This window comes from Antennarius striatus, chromosome 12 (genome assembly GCF_040054535.1).
Source record: "Antennarius striatus isolate MH-2024 chromosome 12, ASM4005453v1, whole genome shotgun sequence".
Taxonomy (NCBI): domain Eukaryota; kingdom Metazoa; phylum Chordata; class Actinopteri; order Lophiiformes; family Antennariidae; genus Antennarius; species Antennarius striatus.
The window spans coordinates 6,711,463-6,734,277 of NC_090787.1; the positions used below are offsets into that span (position 1 = coordinate 6,711,463).

At 39.5% G+C, this 22,815-nt stretch overlaps 1 protein-coding gene across 2 annotated transcripts in view; it reads right to left on the reverse strand.

The window, feature by feature from the left end:
* The window catches only part of adarb1b (adenosine deaminase RNA specific B1b), an 87,115-nt gene that overhangs the window by 55,153 nt on the left and 9,147 nt on the right, over positions 1-22,815 (reverse strand). The gene's annotated exons all lie outside the window — the stretch shown is intronic.

The window sequence follows — 22,815 nt, forward strand, 5'->3', positions numbered from 1 at the left end:
GATTTTCCTTGGCGAGCCAACCACTGAACTTCAGCCGCGGATAAGAAAAATATGCAAGATAAAAGTCGGACGTCACTAGTTTCTTCAGAGGTACATTTAATTATACGGTTTACTAACTCTGTCAGCAAGATAACAGAAATTTGCATGGATGGGACCAGGGATGAAACCAGGAAATTTTGTTGCAGATCCACAAAAAAAGGTTGGATTTTGCTTTTTGTTTTTTTTCAACATTTAACAGCTAAACAGATGAATCTGATATTGTTGGGTCTTGGCGGAGGCACGTGAAATGTGAGCGTATTTCTAACTACGCTACGTTTGAGCGATAGGTTTGAAATAAAACGTTCCATTTAGCACATCCGTCGATCTCCTGCGGACACATTGCACGTGCGCCCATTGTCTGTATTCAAGACACCCACGAAAGAGCTGCTCACCTTTCTAAGGAGCGATTCACCTTCAAAGAATTCTCGATTTGCATATTTTTGCAACATGCTTCTGCAACATAATTTTCATTTTGCATGCAAGACTTTTCATACCACAAAAAGAAACAGCAATAAAACCTTTTCAGTCTTAAAGCATTCAGTGCACACAGCTCAGGTTATATAAGGCTAGTCTTACAGTGTCTGAACACTGTAGGTCAGGACTGTTACCATACCAACATTCTCAACACATGTTAAATTTAAAAATCACCAAGGAAAGATGAGGCTATGCCTACTGAATCTATTTTGTCATTTAATCCACAAGCCAGTAATACTCATGACAGGTGCTCTTCGTATTTAAACTAAGAAATCTCAGCTGTATTTGGCTTGTAAGTTAGAAAAACGCAATGTAGATAAAGATGACCTGGAAAGAAAAACGTGACTCCAGTATGTTGGCCTCAACATGCTCGATATTTATGAACCCCTTCTTGAACATTTTCATCATCAAGCGTTTTCCTCCATTTTTTACTGCTAAATTCACAAATGGTTCATTTGACACAGCTTAAATTTTACCAACCAAGTGAGCAGTGGCATTCAGTGACTCACCTTGTTCACTCTGTCTTACGTCGTGTAACCGCATAATGAAACAGCAGAGGAGGACAGGCTACGCCTGCGTCATCTCTCAGGGCACTGCTGGTATTTTAACAGTAATTAATTCATCACTTTATGTTTAATGTCATGCCATTCTAACTACTCGCAGCTGAGGGGATTCAGTCTTGCCTCCTCCACAAAAACAAGAGCAGAGGAAGAAAAAAAATGAGTGATGGTGATGACAGAAGATGTTGAAGGTTACATCCCATGACTAATTGAGATGTCTTCAGCGAAGTCTCGCTAAAACAATCAAGATGCAATAGTTTGAAATGCAAAGGTACCGCTTGTATCTTGGAGGTATCTTTGGTCCCTCACACAGAATGAGACTCTGGCCCAACCTGACAGTAGTTTTCAGTGCGTTGCCAACCATGAGACAAAATCCTGAGGTGGAATCAACTCCTGATGAAGGTGATTTTGCTCCTGCTTTGTATTCATACCAGTTCCACATGCTGAAGTTCTACACAAGCAGCCAAACATGGTGGCAGATGCCAATTGTGATGTTTTAAAGACAACTACTGCTAAGCAATTTAATGTTAATGAAGCAAGAACAAAACACCTAGGTTGCTGGTTCTTAAATGAGCTTTGCGTGTCACGCTGCTTTCTTTTTTCTTTGGAAAGCCAACTGCTGTTAATGCAGCTGCCCTAGGCTAATCCAAAGTTCCAGCACAGCATAATTAACCCCATTTCCAGAGAGGGTGGAAAGGGTTTGCTTGTGTTTCTGATGTCACACATGCTAGAAGCAGAAACCCAGCAAGCTGTCCGATGGTCTGCTTCTCAGACGCTGTTACTACTAATAAGACATCTACATTATATATTAGCCCAGTCAGCTTATTATATATTAAAAAATCATCATGGAATCTCCCTTGAGACTGAATTTAAGACTCCCTTCATTTATCTTTTCTGTATGATTGAGAATATGATGTTGCAAATTTATTAAAACGTTTGCGGATAAATGCCAAACTCATAAAAATGCAGTTGGTGCTGCGCTCTTCTTCTCTGACTGTCATTTTGACTGTAGAAGTCAGTGCAGAAAGTCTCTCCGGCACCCTGTCATCCCTGAAGTGTTCCCTCCATCTCATTCATATGTATTCAGTAAAGTTTGAAAGTGCTTTTCTGTTTTTACAAAGTTGCTGAGAATCACAGAAACACGGACATCGAGACGATTCATTTAACAGGACGTGACGAGAAATTTTCATAGGCTATGCCCAAGTCCACACAGATGTTGCCAAGGAAAAATCATTTGTCAGTAGTTCTTTGTGTGAAAGAAGAAAAAGAAAAACTCATTATCTAAAGCAATAAGGGTTAATCAAGGGATTTCTGACTGATCTGTGCTGGCATCATAAAGATGTAGCTATTTTTGATTGATGGATCAAACAGTGCTCTTCTTGAAAAAGTTTAAACTCTTTCCTTATAGGAGTTAGTTAACTACCAACTAAAATCAAATTAAGCCTTCAATCACAGCAACTGCATCTACATCTCTCGGAAACATAATCCCAAGTTGACATCATTTCTCGAATAAGCAAAAAAAACCCAAAAAACTGCATCTAAATAAAATGCAGTTATCTAAAAATTCTACTTAAAAAGTTTGACAAATGTCAGCAGGTGTCACCCCGCTTCTGCATCATTACGCAGATGGCGTGGCAGCTGATGGTTGATTGAGGCTGTCGGCTGCCAAAAAACCTTTCCTTTATGCAAACTGAAGTCAGGGATTAGGATAGCAGTCAAACACTGCAGTATTTTTGTGAGGGAGAAGCAAATGACTCATTCACACTTAGTGAAAACGCCGCTGCGAAGGTATCTTTGGGGAATGAAGGTACTGGCAATGCAACGGAGCTTTTCGTCGGCCATTAGCAGACAGCTATTAAGTCAACGTTGGTGAACTGCACAAGCGGAACTACGAATAAGTGCGTGTGTGTGTGTGTGTGTTGGCAAACTCGACCAGGGTAATAACATATGTTGAGAAAAAAATGTGGCAGGAAAAATTGATTCCACCTTTGAATTTAAGACATGTGATGTGATCAAAGCTGCCCTGTTAATGTCAAAATAAGATATGAACCCAACACTGACACATCACTAGTTTGAAATCCAATGCCTCGATGAAAGTTATAATTAAATGGTTGAAGAACAAAAAAAATGCACTAGGCCAGGTAATTTAACAAGAATGAACAATCCTGAGGTTAAAGAAAATGAGGGACTAAAACTATAAGGTATGTTTCTTCAAACATGTTTCCTTTATTAGAAGCCAAGAAGTAAAGGCATTTCTTTCTCCAGTCCAAAAAGAAACCACTTCTTTTTTTATCCCCACCCGTCTGCATTTCTTGCTTGCTCAAAAAAAACCCCACGTCTTGACACCTCTGTTGACAGCTTTGTGCTCTTTGCCAGTGCACAAGACAGCAAAAGACACTTTTCAGCCCAACTCTCACAAGGAGCTCCAGTGGTTTCAGCTTCAGATGATCCTCCGCTACAGTTCAGAAGAAGGCATTAACAACATTTAGAGCCAATAGTTAAAAGCATCGCTGGAATATTATTGCACACATGGCAAATAAGGCCAAGTCCATATCATTTTATTGATGAGGGTGAATGCTGCCAAAAAGATCCCCTTTTCAAGAGAAGCAAGTACTTGAATAAATCTGATTTAATATTTTGGCCGTTTTGCTTTCTGGTCATTTCTTGGCTTTTGAAATTAAAAGCGATTAAAGCCACCTTGGGCAGTTTATCACTAATAATTTGGCTTTGAGGCGATACGTTATGTGAGCTGTTTAATAATGTTAGATATATTAAGTAACATACAGAAATTGCTGCATTTGCTAAACGTAAACCATAAGCAATAAACACTACAAATGTTCTGTAAGTGGCAATTGTTTGTAACACATACATGCATGTATAGTTAAACCCAAACACTCAAGAGTAGTTTGTGAAGCTACTAAAAAGGCTAAATATTGTTAGCTTTAAAGAAAAACATCAACTTCATTAATAATTGATTGGCCATCAAGACACATATTTTCCTGCATCTGCTTTGCTTAACCATGTCTGACATGGTGACACATACTGTACACATAAATGTACATACACGCCATCAGGCCGATCAGCCCTCGGGCTTCAGTACACATTATAGATTATGAGTCACAACCACTCATTAGTGGGGGACCAAACAGAGCAGCTGAATTAAAAGAGGTCGCCCTCGGTTGACTGATTCCATCACATACATCAAGCTTCCAAGGTGTCACTGCAGGCAAAACTATGGTAGTATCTGTGTGTGCAGGACTTTTTGGTGGGGGTATGGGCACGGCACATTCATGGTTTTCAGTCCTGGCAACAAACTTACAGAATTTAATTGAGCTACACTATGGATGGTGCACCTGATTAGAAACAAATCATTGGAAAATATATGAAGATTATATTTCTGAAACAAAAATGCATTTGTTTAATGTGTAACTGTGAGGTCTGCAGTATGAGGGTGACACCAAAATTCATAAAAACACTGATGGTTCAGTTTAACTCCTGACAACAATTAAAATTCTGCATGAACCACAGCAGTCAACTGGTACATTCACTTTGGATCTTTATTGAACTTTCTTCTGACTCACATTGAAAAGGTCTATCTTGGTATAAACTTGGAAAATACAACAGATGTGTTCAGTTATCCAACATCCTGCAGCCGGGAGGGATTAAAATTCACTCTTCCTTCACCGGTACCACATGTAAACACAGACAAATGAAGTGGTGGCCCATATCAAATGTAAAACAGACTAATAGGGATCAAATCTCACAATCACATTTTGGTGTGTCTGAGCAAATGTCAACTTCATGTTAAACAAAATTAAGACTATAAAGATGCCAAGCCTTTATGAAGGTAACACGGAGATGATGGAATCGATATACGTATTATAATATAAATATCAAAAACTTAGATTCAGACTGATCTCATGATTTATTAAACCATATTTTAGGCATGAATACACATCAGTTGTTGAGTTGAAATCATTTTAGAATGGCTTTTATTTAGACACGTTTCAGTTACTGTCATCAATTGCCCTAGGTTCCAAAGTGCACATTACTCATGCTGCAAACCTCACAAACTGTTTATGATATTGTGTGACAGCTGAGCCCCAACCTAAACAAAGACTGAGTACGAACAGGTGAGTTAACCATAGAAAAAAATCAATAAGACATTATCCAGACAGGAGACACAGAAAAAAACAAAGGAAGGCTGCAAGACTTACAATGTGAGAATGTTGAAATTGGTTTAATATTAACTTGAATACTGGACCACACCAGTAATATTAAACTTCACCACAATGTGTCTCATGCAGTTCAGTCAATAAATGACATTGAAGTATTTAATAAAATATGACTCCTGCCATCATAATTTTCATAAAACACGTAGGCCTCACTAAAAAATAACGCATTGTATTTTAAGCACAAATGTTGATGATAGCTTCTGATTGGTTGATTTGCTCAAGCAATGGCCCAATTGGATTCCAAGTGGAAGGATAACAACAATCTGGTAATATATTAATATTTTTAAGAATCTATAATTTAACTCAATGAACTGATGTTACAAATGATAGTATTTGTCTAAAACAGTTAGGATCGCACTGCTGCAATGTATAACATGTTGATTCACATCCTGTCATGTTGGTTAAAGCTTGACATTGTGCGCCCATCAAACTGCCTATTGTGCAATGGTAGATTTCAGTATCGACGTAGGAATTATAAATTGTGCAGCACCAATTCTCTCCCAACTGCACTCCCATAAAGCAAAAAGTGATCTTTAATATCCGTGATCACAAATGCATTGTAGCTGCTTTTGTCAATGGCTTTTCCAAATGCTCAAATTTTTGGGTGGCTGCCAAATGCCAAGAGCACAAGTTGTGATTCAGTTATAGGTCAGCGAAAACGTCGTTGGATGGCATTGTTTGGTGTTTCTTTTCAATCAGGGACAATTTGACATTGCTATACAGAGTGCACCCTCGTTACTCACGGTTAATGCGTTCCAGAAACCACACACAAATAACTGATTCCAAGATATAGCTACAAACTATTTATCTTGTTATTTACAGTAATTTAAAATTTTAGGAACACTTCCCATACTGATATTAAACCACCTTCTATCTGTATTACCTTTTCCCACACTCTGATAGACTGTTTAAAGCACTTTTGCGTCTCATGAAAGTCTGAGACTCAGGGAATGTAGTGCACAGCCGGATGCCGTCAGCCAATAACATGCACGTACGGTATCACGTGACTGTCTACCAAAAATCGGTGACGAGGTGAAGTTGTGAGCGTTGATGCGGGAATGCGCGAGGGCGCACTATATATGGCAGATAGGCTAATATTCTAACATGTCAATCCTATCCCCACCACCAAAACAGAAGTCACTACAAAGCGGGCATTTGGCCTTCACTTGGATAAATGGAAATGTTGAGCTGATTCTGGAATAAAAGCAAGAAATGCATCCTAAGAATAATTTGCATGTATTTCAAACCACATGGTAATCAACCAAATGCTTGCTGAGCTTTTTTAGAATGCACACTGAAGTACGAATCCAATCAACTAACCAAAAGAGCAACACTACAATCAGGCTTTTAAAAATAAAAGATTTTAAAAATGTTTCTACATCATCTTTAAAAGAAGTGACGACATTTCAATAGAATCATCCTTCTGATGAGACATTTGTTCAAATGTTCAACGCACCGAGAGGGATTATTTTATCATAAAAAAAACAGAGCAGTGCTTGGTGCCAAACGAACATATGGAAACCAGTATGGGAACAGGAACAGGGAGCTGTGGCCTGGCTGTGATGATGCATGTCTGGGATGCTGACTAGTTTCAAATGGGTTCTATTTACAACCCCGGCCCCACCCTCTGCCTGCCTCGCCAACCACAGTAGCCACTGATGAGCGATGCAGGCCAGGGTCCTGGACCCCAGTCAGCACCAGATTTGGTCATTATTAACAGCTTTGCTTTTATTTTACTGCTAGCAGCTTTGGAAATGTTGCACTAAAATGCGTTGGGACACAGTGCAACAGCTTTTTGCAGGTGAGAAGGTCGGATTATAACGTGTGCACGGAGGCCGACATGCGGCACCCCACGGGTGATACTACGGCTGCTTAATAAATAATGCAGGGGCACTCACAAAAATACATGTGACCGTTTGCTATGGATACGGGGGTGATGGAGAGGTTGTAACCATGGGATGAACCACATGGAGCAACGAATGGGTGGAGTTGATTTGACTGATGTAGATTTAATGAGAGATGAAAGCCTGGAGATATTTTAAGTGTTCATGCTCGCGTCCACTCTACGATCCTGCAGAATTCTGAGGTAATTCCCATAAAGCAACCAATGATCTTTTTCTTCCTCTCTTTCTTCCTTTCCTTATTCATTTGATGTACTTCCTCCCAATCTTCTCTGGGCTGTCGACCTCAAGGAAACGGAGGACACACTCAACCATTCAGCCGAAGGTACTCATTCACATAACAGAGAAAGCTTTCCTTGTTCACTCTGCCTGCATTTGTGTATGTATGTGTGTGTGTGTGTGTGTGTGTGTGTGTGTGTGTGTGTGTGTGTGTGTGTGTGTGTGTGTGTGTGTGTGTGTGTGTGTGTGTGTGTGTGTGTGTGTGTGTGTGTGTGTGTGTGTGTGTGCATTTTTAACAGTATAAATTGCTGCACGATATCCAAGTTGCATGCTGGGGGAATTTTTCTACAGCTCTTCCATTGTGGTACTGAATTACAGCTCTGTAACACCGAGTGGTACTCGGCTATATTTTGCTACCCATGAATGGGAACTCAGTGAATCAGCATGCGCTGATGACTCAGTAGCTCAAAGCAGATTGTCACCATTTTTTTTTTCAAAGCAAAATCATGTTTTTCCACCCCCTTTAGGACAACGAGGTTCAGCGGAGCATGTTATACGACATCTTACCTTGAATGATTATAAGACATACTCAATTTTCTATACAGTACAGCTGGACAAAATGGGCTTAAAAGACAGCTTAACAGTTAAAGCTTAATGGGTTTGATTTTTTTTTCTAATATCAAAATGATGTCTCTCAAAGTTCTACCATTCACTGCTACACTGTGTTGGCACACTTTTCCTGCCAACACCAGGCTAGGGTTTATTTTTAGGCTGTTTACCCCAAATGTTGCATCCTTTCGTTTCTAAACTTGGAAATCTGTTAAACCAGGCTTCTTCCTGAGTTTTTGCCAACCAGCCACATTTTTGTTTGTTGTCGTCGTTATTGTTGATGTACCGTATGTCCACAATGTTTTTTTTTATTTTTGTCCTGCCATGAAAAAGCAGTGTGAAATTGGTTGGTGAAATTAACTCAGCTTGTTTCATTTTTCCAGGTTGGTTTTATGCCTCTGAAAAGGAGCATGGAAAATAGAAATAATTACGTCTGGCAAATCTGCCTCGATTCTGAAAATGCATATCTAATAATAACAGAATTTGCCAAACTTTGCGAAAGGACAAACAGAACAAACAATGGTTGTATGTTTAAATGCTGCAGGGACATTATAGATTAGAAAGGTCAATCAGTAATACAATGGTGACCTAGAATAAAACACTTCACACCAACTGAATGAGGGAAAGGCTAATTCACAGCTCTTTATGCTAAAAAATACAAGGTCATATGAAGAGAGTTGTTTAAAAAGAGCATGCACATGATGCAAGAGTGTTTCGAAGCCTTCTCCTACTATGGCCACAGGCTTTTGCACATTCCTACGTGCAACGATAAAATGCATCACTCCTCCAAGTGCCTTCAAAGTCCAGTCAGTTGTGTTGGATGGATCAATTGTGACACATGGACAAACAATTGAAGACACCCCCGGGCCAAACTGTAAAAATGCCAGGGCACCGTGGCAGAAAATAGTAATCAATGGCCTCATTTTTAATTAAAGTGCGAGCAATAAGAAACAAGGTTAAAACATATAGAAAAAACAAAGAAGGTCAATGCCGTTTTTTCTGTTAAGAAATAAAAACAACCATGTAAAAAAAAAAATGCTGGGTCTTGACAAGCATATAATCTATAACTGGAGAAAGGAGCATGACAGTTTGACACACAAGAAGAAAAGATATGCAAGTGAAACCGCAGTGACTGAGCGCTCAGAGGAAAAAAACCCCAAACGCACCACGGCGGTGACAAGCACCATTTGCCGTTTATGTCCCGCAACTATCATCCAGGCGTGTTCCCCAAGCTGTGGGGTTGATACAAAGGGACGAACCTTCAACTAGAATTAGTATCCAACAACGTGCAGCGCCTTAAGTGTGAACGCAAACACGATAATTAAATCAATTCATATCCAATTGGTGATATGTTCTGTACAACCTTAGCTGCCAGTAACATGTAAGACTTATGTTTCTGCTCTGAGCTCAGGCTGAGCGTGTCAATTAGCAAACCATAGATATGAGCCAAGACTATAGGCTATGTAGACGTAAATGAGACTGTCTGAACTGCACCCGACTGCTTGTTGTCCCCGGCTCAGCCATTACACGTGAGATAGATAAGGTTAGAGTGAAACAATGATTACATAAATTTGCAATTGAGATTTTAAGACAGAAAAGAAGCAAAAAACAACAAGAACAGGCTTCCTTGTTTCCAGCTCATTTAAACAGTTAACCAATTCCTTTGGCATTAATAAAACACCCATCCATCCATCCATCCTTCCTTTAGTCCACTCTTACCTGTTGCAGCACTCTGGATCAACTCAAAATTGGTTCTTTGATGAATCACCAATTTCTTTCCCTTACAAATATCCTGATCTCTTAAATTTAAAAGAATCTACCTAGTTGTTGCAGGTTTATGAGCTGCAGGTCAATAGGAGCTACTGGAGACGAGAAATAATGTAAATTGGTAATGCTCATGGGTGGCTCCTTTACAACACGAGGGGAATGCATGACAAAATGCATACATCCACCAGGTCTAATTTATTGCCATGTGATAAGAGAAGTGCATGGGATGTAACATCTGGAGGAAGCAGGTGTGAAATTGGTCGCTCTGTTAAAGACTGCATGATTGAACACACAAAGGAAGAGTTGAACATAGCAACAGAAAGGCAGACAACGTGACAACAACAGCATTTTTGTCCCCCAGTGATGTGATGATTCTCAGCTGACTCCCACTTGTGTGTTACCCATATTAGACCTTTATTAATAGATCCGTGATCAAACCAACTGAGCTGTGGTTGTGCTTTCTAACCACATTCAGTCCTAAAACTCTGAATGCCTCGCTGAAGACGTGGCTGCACAACATACTGCAGCCCTGGCACTGATTTGTAATCGCGCCTTGCTATGAAGTACAGCATGAGAAAATGCAGACTAAGGCAAAGATAATGCAGGGACATGGGCAGGTTCATGCAGCTTTTATGGAAAAACAATGCAAAGTAATCACTGCTGTATGATGGAAGGCAGCTGATGCATCAAAAGCTGTTTCTTACTACATAAAGTTGTTTTTTGCACTTAATGCTGCTCAAAAGACACAAAACTCATGGCTGGAGGTCCTCAACCAATGCCTCTCTGGTATAAAAGTAATCAATCATCAGGCAATAGCCACTCCACTGATGTCAGAGGACATATGACTGTCACAGCATCATCAATCAAACCCTTTTGTCTTTTGAGTTTTTGATGGTTGTCCTGAAAAGGTCACGTTTAAGGGAAAAGCGATGCACACCCAACACACACAACGATTCCATTCATCTTTGCCACAAGGCGATCAAACATTGGCCTCATAAATCATGAAAGCTGTTATTATTGTCTGGGCTACTGTTAGCTGCCCACAGAATACAAATGAGTGGAAGGAAAATTAATATTATAAGAGCCACTGAGCAGCAGTCAGTGTCACCAAGATAAATATTTCATCCTTTGTGGTCTGTTTCTCTATGCAATAGAGCGTTCCTCTGTCGACATGAGGTCTGCAAAAACAATGAACATACATCATAAGAGACAGTATATATGATTATATACATAGATTCAAGTTGCAAAGATAAAAGCAAGAACATATTTATTGAGTGGAAACTTTGCAACGTTGCATCACATTTATTCATTTATGACATTTATACGCATTTATACACTTTCTCTGTCAGGATCTGTATTTCTCTTTTCTCCTGTGTTTCAACAAAACCATTTTAAAGATTTGCAGCATTCATTCCCATCACTGTTGTGCAGCAACAGGGCAGCCAACATGCCCTTTTCCTTTGCAGCATTCACCAGCTTGTCCTGAGGGGATCTCTGTGACCTGAGTGATGTAATCCTAATCCCCCCCTCATAATGGGAGTACATTTTTTCGTACATATAATCCGATACTTCCTACAAGTAGATGGTTTACACATGGATTAAGGACAAGGATTACTGATTAAATACATGATTATTCGAGTGCTTTAATTCTAAGAACAGAAGGACAAAATTCATCCTCAAATTTTAACGTAACGGTAGTCAAATCAGACTATAGGTTCCACCCTGTGGAACCTATTGTTCAAAGAGCAGCCTTATTAAGTCCACACATGATGCCTTTACTCCACTCTAACAAAATGGAAGAATGTACTTTTAATGCCACTTGCATCAATATTTGTCTAGCAGAATTTAAATGGAACGATCAGAAGCAACAACTGAATTCCACAACACACAAAAATCTTGATTAGTGTGTTGTGGAAGTATTTATAACACATCTGTGGATGTATTTCCAGAAAAAAGAACCTTTTCGGATTTGAATTCACACCCGTCATCAATTGTCCCATTAACCATGGCTTCTCCTCTCCTCATTGCCAGATTATTCTACCATTGAGACTCAGATATATGAATATTGTCCAGTGGTGTTGTGTCATGCAATGCTAACTATTTTCATCTCAGGATTTCTGTGTCCATCCCCCTCTTCTTTATCCCTCTCCTCAGACAGCTCAAGCTTCAACCGGATCACCTGTAGCCAGCCTCTCTCACATATCCAAAATTCCCTCCAGCATTTTGTCACAGAATTTACTGTTTTAAAAACACACTGTCCATCTCAGAGTCTGTTCCCAGGTCCAAAATAAAAGTCACGTGGAAATTTTTTTTATAAATAGCTGAAAAGGGATCACAGTTTAGTGTGGTATAAAGTGACAAAACACTGCTATAATTCTGCAGTAATACACCGTTCTAAAGTGGATTTTGGCAGGCAATCAATTTATTAGCAGACAATAAATTCCCCAGTTTTGTGTCCATATATTCAAACAATCGTCTTTGTCATTGTACCACAGCTAACTCCTATTTAATAGACTACAGAGCCATAATGTGCAGTCCTTACAGTCTTGAGAGACGCAGCAGAAGCAACAACTGATACTCAATGGCACAAACTAAGTCTCCTGAAAATTTTCCTCTGTTTTTTTCATACACTTCAAGATAAGTGGCCTTCAGTTGTTGTGCTGGCACTCACTTTAACGGGTGAATTGAGACAGGTTTCTGTAAGCTAAGGCAAATAATAGTAATCCCATTGGAGGACAGGAAGTCAGAATGTTTGTCTGTCTCTCTGTATTTATATCTACATACATACATATATACATATATATATATATATATACATATATATATATACATATATGTATATCTATATACTGTGTGTGTATATATATACTGTATATATATACATATACATATACTGTATATACTTTATATACACACACACAAACACAGATACATTGAAAAACAGCAAATAAAAGAATTATATACACACATATAAATATACTGTATGTATATATATATACATATACAAATACATATATATATATATATATATATATATATATATATATATATATATATATCATGTTTGAGAGAGAGAGAGATTGACATTCCGTGTGTCACTAATTCTTCTATTTGGTGTTTTTCATGTGGTCTTTGAACACATCACAGCATCTGTGATCACCTTTCTTTGTGCCCTGTATTCTAGAATCAAGGTATGAATTATGCAAATGAGTTTAGATGAAATACTGACCTCTGTTATCTTTGATCCAAAGCAGTAATTTATTGGACAATGCAATAAAATAAACATTTTCAGGGTCATCTTGACTTCATGCCTCTTGAATCAAGCATTCAGAAATGAGCCTTACTGGTAATTGGTCTGTGCTTTGGTGTATTCATGCATGCTGGCTCTGTTCTGCTTCAAAAAAATGTCACGTTAGGTCACGTTTATGAGCTTGTTTTCAGGCAATGCTTGGATATCTAGTCTAAGTGTATAATCATGACATGAAAATTATGAGAACATAGAAACAAACATGAAAAGGAACAATATCAAATAAGTAAGATATCAAATGAATATACTGGTGGGGGGTTGGGGGGGTGTCTGTTTTTTGACACTTTCATCCTCCTACAACTGGAATCTGGATCAAGAGCCTTTCATAGCGATGAAAGGGGATTTTCCTCTTCTACCATCTCTTCATAGAAAGTTTCAGCATAAAGAAACTGTGTACATAATAGCACCGTCTCACCACATAAACCTCTCTTGGTGACCCAGATAGACAGGATTTCCTAATTCAAAACATTTGGAATCTTCAATAGTTTCTACATTAGGCATTTAAGAAGAAGGGCATTGATCGAAACTCAACAACAGTCATAAAAAGTTACAGCTTGTCTTTATTCTACAGGTGGAAATCAAGTCCAAAGCCTCCTCTAATGCAACGATGGCAAAAGAGCATAATTTACAGTCTGCTTTATTTTCATCATCATCACTCAAATTGATTTGTTTTAAATTGCTCCTCCTCCATCTAGGGTACTGGCTTAACTAACAGCGTAAACGTTACGTTACTGGCACGAGTATCTGTACGTACACTGCAAAACCTGAATACCGTGGTATGACGGCTGCAAAGACTATGAAATTCATCTTCTACGGGTCTTAAAGGACAACATATGACTCTTCAGTAAAGGTCAGAAGGCATCTGACCAACAATACTCCATAATCTGTTCAGACATCTACCTCAACAGGTGAGGTTAAAGTGTTCTGTAGCTCCTAATCAGCATGTTTCGCATTGGTCACATGAGAGATTAACGTGTGTCCCAAATTTAGTCTACTTAAACATGTAGTTATGAGCCAACTTGGCAATAACTTTCTCATTACATTTTAGAAGTACACAACAAGTGCATTGTACCAGAGCTGGCAGCATGATGTGATGTAACCCTACAGAGGACGGGGTGACACGGGTCACACTCGACCTTGGTTGAGTATAAAGATGGCAGCGCTACCAGATCCCTGTGTAAAGGGCCTTGACAGTCTCTGGTATTAAGTATATGCCTCGGCAGAGCTGACAACATGACAGGGTTCAGATTCACAAGGTCATACTGGAGGATGAGGAGACCGACCAGGGAGCATCACAAATGGAGCAGTACCAGGGTAACAGGAATAGAGACTGACTGCAAAAGATGGGGAACTAGTTTGAGAAGGGGAATGAATCAACAAACTGTGCTGTCAGCATCCCCGGGGCCAGCAGGGAGCATTAAGTGAGCTGACGTGGAGCGCTGAGTCTCCCCCTTTTTTCTCCTTCCTCTTCTTCTCCCGTCCTTTTTTCACCCTTTGTCTTTCTCTTCCATCCATATGGCAGATCCACGTCTTCCCCTCCCCCTATCCTGCTACACTCCACTATTGAAATGGCCTCCCTCTTACAGACAAACCCACGCATGCTTGCACAAGAATCCCACATCCCCTGAGCTATGTCTTATTTACGGTTCGATTACGCACGACCGCCCTCGAGGACGAAAGTCCTGTTCCACCTCCTTTCTGCCTTGTGCCCAGATGTTGTTCAAATAATTAGGGGGGGGGGGGGGGGGACCTGTTTTGCCCAATGGGGTCAGAACAACAACTGTGGCAAATGCAGCAAGAAAGCTGCAGCAGCACCTCATCCAACACCAGCGTGTCAAGGGGACTGTAGTAGAAGGATGAAAGCTTAAATGCATAAGGGATCTGCGGCAGACATAGATATTTTTCCTGAACACAAACGAGCATTTTCAAATATTGATTCATACAAATAAAATGCGGCAACGTCACTGTAAGTACATCCCTGTGCAACACATAATTTAGGATCAGACACCTCTGAATCCGCTGCGCATACACCGCCACACAACAAGGTGATAAAGTGCGTGCCAATGATTGAATGGAACCCCTGAGAGGTACAGCACAGTGCTACCACTTCTACAGAGGTGAGTAATAGGACTGCTTCATCTTCCAAAAACCAGGAGCCCTGCCTTGCTTGCTTGCTTGATGACGCATTCCACTGGAGTCTACAACACAGCCTGTGGCAAAGTCTCAGAATGTAAAAGTCTTCTGTGGGATGCAGCACCTCCTTCAAATGGGCAGGTGAATGGAGCGATCACAAACAATGTGACATACCTCAAATGAATATTATGAAGCTTTCCGCCGTGCAAAAATTCCCAACAGGCCAGATATTTTGTGTACTGGCCAATCTTTATAAAGACAATAAGGAAGAAGATGTATCGTTGCTAATATATAAACAGATACAGACGTGAGTTAGTTCCTATCTGTTATGAAAACAATATAAATATAGACTGAATATAGGCTATAGGTACTCCAACATTCTTTTCCACTGCAGTTAAGCCTCAGAGAGATTCACTGTGATTTATCATCTGCAGCATTCTCCACTCTCACTGCACAAACATGTCAGCCTGGCCTGCTGCAAGTAGTTTGTGCCCAGACATCTATAGTATATGGATGTGGACCTTGAAACAACTTCGAACTACTTTCAAAAGTTGCGTACTTTTACTCAACAGCAGTCAGCACACCAATGGAGTTAAGTGGGCTGTTTTATGTACAGCTTCATATATATACCTAGAACAGAGAAAGAAAAAAAAAAGAAATTGGGGAGTAGGAGCTGCAGCTCCTGCTTTTTCAAAAAAATGCGAGATGCGACAACATCCAAACAAACATATGATACCAGTAACTTCAACAGTTGATCACAGCCGTCGTAAGACTCCTCAAACATTTCATCTTAAGTTGCAAACCATGACCACTTGAATGTCACACTTCATCCAGTCAAATTGCCTCAACAGCTGCAAAAACATATTTTATACATTCACGAGAGGACAGGCTATTCACATTTATATAAGCTGGATTTGGCTTTTTAAGGTATATACCTGGACCCATATTATGTAATAATAATGACCATTTCTTTCTTCAAAAGAAAAAAATAGAAGTGATGTGAGAAGCTTAGAAGTATAATCGACTTTCACTGCAACTAAAAATTGCTTTCACTTGTAAAAACCATCAATAAGGGCAACGGGACAGTGAATAGAATGAAAGATCATGGATTTTCCCCACAATGAACACAACTTGATTTACTGGTTGATTTTGGTCATCTTGAGCATATTTGTTTTCTTTAAATATGATGACGGAAGTAGGACAGGCCAGAGACTGAAATGAGTTTTTGTTCTATCCCAACAAAAGGTTTTGTGTTCAAAAGGAATAGGGAACAAGTTGCAACATCAGCCACTCTCTGCACAAACATAACAAACACAACTGCAGAAATTCCAAGCGGTACGCATTCCTGAACGTGAAGATACCTCCTGATATGGCCCATTACAGAAGTAGATGTATAATCACGTCATGTTTGAAGCCAGTTGAATTTTCCATAGCTCTTCTTTGTGTTATTTGTGGGGGTCTTTTTCAGTGAGCCCTTCAATCAACAGGAGCGCATACACACCTGCTAAAGAATTTGACCATACAATTCAGACAAGTGGATCAACAACTGCCAAAAAATACTATACTGTATAGACTTTTGGACATATCCAAACAAACCAGAGCACTACTGAAAGTGTTTTGCACATTTCCGCAAGGTCTTGAGCTGAGGACCTTGAGCAAGGCACCGTCCCCTTACAAGTTGCTCATTGCTCATTATTTAGCTGCCCCTTGCGTTCATGTTGTAGGGCCTGTACGTGTGTGTGTGTGTGTGTGTGTGTGTGTGTGTGTGTGTGTGTGTGTGTGTGTGTGTGTGTGTGTGTGTGTGTGTGTGTGTGTGTGTGTGTGTGTGTGTGTGTGTGTGTGTGTGTGTGTGTGAAAACAGGCTGACTGTAAAAAACAATTTCCCCAAGGGAATGAATAAATTGTTTTTCTTCATCTGTGCATGGGTCACTATTTTGCCATCTTTACTGTCTGTTTATTTCACCAGGTTGAGTTACGCTACAGACAAATCGTTTTGTATAATTGAAAGTTAATTATCCCGGTAAATGCACTTTGACTAAGGCGGTTACTATCTTTAAAGCAACAGGGCTTAAATTATATAACTTTTTCCTCCCAAAACAAATAAGGATTGTGCTGAAATACCGTCAGGTGGTTTCACAAATGTTGTCTTTTATGTTTTCTCAGTCAAACTAAAATAAATCATGCAATGAATCTTGAATGAATCATGCAGTGAAGCTCAACCCCTTCTATACAGTTTATTAAATACAGTCAAGTATTCATATCCAAGTTGAGGTCAGTATTTAGTCCAACTTATACAGTAATAACATCTCTTACATAATAACTATCTTTGTACATTGTTTTGATTGAGTGGTATGATAAATATCTGCTTAGATCCATGAATACAATTATAGATGTGTTACAAAAAGTTCATTTTGGTCATCATTTACTCTACGGTAACAGGCAAAATGGCAACCATATGCGTGAGAACAATGTTTGAATGTATTTAAAAAAAACTGAAGTACATATGAAGTGCAAGTTGAGCGTTACGCCACATTAAACTCAGTGAACACCTAGTTTAAAGATCACCCATTTGCACATTGTTAAGAAGAAGGAGGAAACAACATAAACATCAGGCAACCTCTCACTCAGTCTTCAACTACCATATGTACTATAGCATTTGCACATGTGACGCCACCAGAGCGGAGAAGCTATTGGCTTGTTGGAGGAAGAAGGATTCAGCTAACTGAAGGCATTGGTTCTATAGTATTATGGTGTCATTTTGATATTTTTTTCCTTTGTACTGAATTTTCTCTAATTATTCAGGAAACTGATATCTGATTTTTACGTAAAAGTAAATAATGAACACAATGTACCAACTTGCAGGCTTTATTACATAGTGCTTTTCAAGGTGTTGAAGAAGTGTAAGCCTCTTAACTAAAAAAAAAAAAAGCTGCTAATAAAAAGATCAGCATCATGCAGCGCATGCATGTTTGAAAACAGTAGGTTTGAGTCAAGTAGAGAACGTACATCACAGCATCACATTTAATCACCACTTTGAGTGTTGCCTGCAGACAGACATTTGCAAGGTCTTGTTCATGTATAAAAAGTCTTAACAGTTTACAAACAGCTAATAAACTGACAGATGGGAAAAACCAACAGTGATACGACAGAGGCCTCCGTACAGAAAAATAAAACACTGCTGATTCATCTTATAATATACAAGATTGCATTTCTAACCACTGACTAGGCGTGAGAAACATCGCGACAGGAAATAAAGGGGAGCATTAGTTTAACATAGTCTAATTTCACTGCAATTACTGAAAATGACGTGATACAGATATGCTTGTCAGATGAGCAGTCAAGGTGTATGAGCTGCAGGTGAACCGACAAATCCTCACCAAACACCTCAACATCAAGGATGTTAAAAAATTAGTTATAAGTTGAAAAAAAATACATGTTCTTTACCTTGAATATAATTAGATAATTTCTGGGGTAAAATCTTGGTAAAAGCAGGCTAAGAGGGGCATTACGGATGTTCATCTCTCCAGAAACACTTTTTCATGCTCATCCTAAGGGATCGCAAAGCATTCCCAGGGCAGATGAAGTCTATAAGGAGCAGAGGAACTACTCTGGGCTCGGTGTAGTCACTCAACTCAAAGGAAGCTCAGATTGTCTGATCGAACACCACAAACTCACAGAATTTAATTGGTTGCTACCCAGGTGGAGGTTAAAACGGTTAGGGCCTGGATTTCTTCACCACACAGAACCAAGGCAGTGCCCACATCACTAATGATGTCTCAGCTAAAAGACTATCTGTTTGTTAAGAGAGGTAAAGTCTTTTCAGTGATGGTCACTGAAGGGAAATAGGAAGAAAAACCTGAATGCCAAATATGTTTTGACTGTAACATGACAACATAGTTACGTCGATGTGATTACTAAATACACATAGTCCTATTTGTTGGGTGATTTGCATTTGAAGTGTGAATGACCTGCAACCTTAGGCATGAAGAGACAGAGAAAACATTCCACTGTGGAGTGCATGGATTTTCCACTACTGAACAAGCAACTCTCTCATCCATTGCAAATTTAGACTACGTCATAGAAAAAAATAGCAGCATCTGCAAGACTCTTTCTTCGAATGAGCACATGTTCCTTACATTAATGCTCATTTTCTTTTGTAAATGTTTGATGTAACCGATGTAAGTATTCTCGGGAGTGGCCTGAAAACTCATGCATGTAAAGCCAGAAGTAAATTGTTTGACTTGAGAACCACACCAGGGGAACAAAACATGTCTAATTACAGCACTTTATTGAGGCATATCCAAGACCCCTGTGTGTGTTTTGACAACTGTTCTTAAGACACACTACTGCATCACTACCGAGATTCCTCTACAACTGTTGATGAATTTCCCAGCGGTAGAACAAATCCTGACCCGCTTTACACAAAACAAAAGGATCAAATTAAAATGTTCCCACTGAGTGAACAGAGTACACAAATATCCCCCCGTGGGCCGGCAGTACCTGCTCGGCTCTGCACCATGTTCACACCGACAGCATCTATGGGCTCTAAAAATCTATCACTGGGCTTGCGCTAGTCATTCGCCACTTCGCCATAGGCGAAAATTCCAGAGTGGCTACAAGGTTTTTAGCTTGTGTAGCCACAGTGGCGTTCTTATTTTTAGGAAAAAAAAAACTTTTTTGGACACGCGAAAATCCCCGAGCGATAACATTTTTTAAAAAAAATTCTCTCTCTAGGCGGCACGCGTCTTCTTCTTCATCTTCTTCGTCTTCTTCTTCTTTGTCTTCTTGTTCGTCGGTGCGCATGCTGACTGAAATAACCGAAGTGACCCGAACGCTCCCGATCATTAAATATACCTGTACACTTGAGTCATGACCTTCTCTCGTCCAATGAAAAAACAAGGGTTCTATTTTTATAAGCTAAACCCGCGAATTGGTGTATGACAAGGCGAGGACAATTGATAGAAAGAAAATGAGAATAGAGTGTTCTATAGTAGAATTTGCGTTAAAACTCTAATTGAACAACAAATGGTGAATGCTGAGAGGGGGTAGGAGTGGTGTTTACTTGTAAGTCTTATTTGCTATTACAGCAAGTCGCTGTCTTGGACACAGAATGTGGCTTTTTGCTGCTTACTCAATTTAGACTGAGCCACAGTGGCTTAGTCATACTAGCTCCTGGTGCAAGCCCAGCATCACCACCTTGCTCATGGCTTGCTAGCTAGTGAACATTAGCACAAAGCTAAGTGGCATATGATATGCAAAGACTGTTACTTCCAAGATGGACATTGTTGATGATCTGGGTGACACTCGTTTGAAATCCCCATTTTCAAATAAACCTGGGCTCTGGGTAATTTACACTCTTCCAGCTAATGTTGCTACGAGACAGAGAGATTATGCTGGCCTTTTTTTTTTCTAGAAGTCTTTTTCCAATAAGGCTTTTAGATTGGCAACTAGGTGACTGTGCTCAAAGAGCTCACGGTTGTCCCAAGTTAAAAGCCAAAATTAAATTAAAGAGACATACAAGGTCATTATAAGGGTGAGTTAAGGAACTTTTTAACTTCACAGTCATAACAAAAAAAGAGGAAGAAAAGAACTATAAGACTGTTTCTCAAAGGGCATTTAAGTAGAAAGTATTGGGTTTAATTGAGGAAAGCAAGCTCAGACTGTCAAAGCTTGACCTCCTCACCCAGAATCACTCCAGGCCTGACAAACTATTCTGCAAAAATCTGAGCCTCATTAACCCTTCCAACAATGAGCATTGAAACAAGCTTCTCATGGCAGCTCACTGAAAGGAACTCACATTTTTTACCATCTCGTTCATTCTTCTATATATAGCCGTATCACCTAGGGTTCTGTGCAGAGTTCCAAAGCATACGGAGGATGAGGAAGTAACAGAGGTTAATGAAATATGAAAAGGACAAGAGAAGGGAAGAGCCTGGTGTTTTCATTCATTCATCCATTACCACTGGCTGTTCTTGGGCTGGAGCTCTCTAACTGCACCTCTTGAGGATGGTTATGGAGCAGAGAAAGACGCTTATAAAATAAGAACAATGATTTCACGGTTATTCCACGTGGACTGCATTATTGATGGGAGGAGCCCAATCCTCTATGAACTCATGAATTGCCGCATCATGACACATGACCGTGTTCACCGTGGTGATAAATACAGTGAGCAGCTGTGACATGAACATTTGTGTGAGTATCTGTTGTGTGCATATGTTCACAGAGCCTGGCCGTGAGAGTGTTGGAGCATAAAGACTACAGTGAGCGACATGACAGTCCACTATAGCCATACCCTCAGGCGCTGTGGCCTTTCTCTAGTATGCTGTAGCTTCACTGCAAACTCATAGGAAGGGAATGACAGGTACAATTCTGACTTGAGCAATGAGTACATCTGTGACAGTGACAGGCAAAATATAGAGGATGAGGGGGTCCAGAAAAACCATTTCAAAGAGATGTACTGCTTAGTTTTCTTTATAACTTCATAATGACATCCCACGCAACACGCACTTCTCGGCCGGCCTTTTACATGGTGTGTGGTATGAATATTTAATGTATACCTCTGCAAAGGTAGAAAAAGCTATGTTGATTTATCTTTCTTGGCACATGCCCCACCTCTCCAAAGAGTATAACAGATTTTTTGCTGAGTAGTTTTTGCACAATTACGTAAAATATTATAAAAATGCCCTAAATTTCAAAAGAAAAGTTCCGAGATAAGTCCTGCATAAATCCATCCAAGAATTATTGCATAACCCACTAACAGACAAACCCAACATATTTAAGGAGTTTCATAAGAGCTATCGCTAACAAAAACATATTATTCATAACAGGCCTTTCAAACATTTAGCCAATCTCCTCTACAGCAGCTTCATTTCAGGCGACTCATATTTTTGGATTTGTTTGTTTGCAAGTTACTATTTTGGCACTTAACTATGCTTAGAAAGCTTATCATGCCCTAAGCTGAGAAGAGAATATTTTGTGTTAATTAAAGAAAGATATTAAAATTTGGTTAAACAGTCCAACAGTAATAAGAGATCCCTGCAGGACTAATTGTACATATTAGTTTTCTCCGTCCACAAAGAGTGCAACTAATAACCACTAACCAGTCTGGGTTTCCTCTTGCTGGCAGCCCTGTGGTAAAGTATCACCTTGTTAGCTTAGGCTTCAAACCAAAAAAAAAATGTCTATGTGCAAACCAAGACTACGCTTGTTTCCTTGTAACGAATCCCAGCCAATCCAACATATGCAAAGTATTTCAAACTTAAATATCCAGGAGTATGTTTGTCTAAAGTCCACATTCATAAGAAAATTATGAAAATATTTGAGAAGGCCTTGAATAATTACATCCCGCTGTAATTGTCAGCGTTTGTGTGTTCATCCGTTACTCCGTTAGCCCGTGCGTCTGTCCATCCACCAAATATCTTCGCAACCATTGCAGATAGAAAGATGAAAGAAAAAACACATTACTCGGGCAGCAAAGAAGATGAAAATGAGATGATGACCTTGACTATGAGTAAAACTAGGTCAAGGTCAAATTTTAACTTTTGTACACTCAGGAACCGGATAAGATAGAA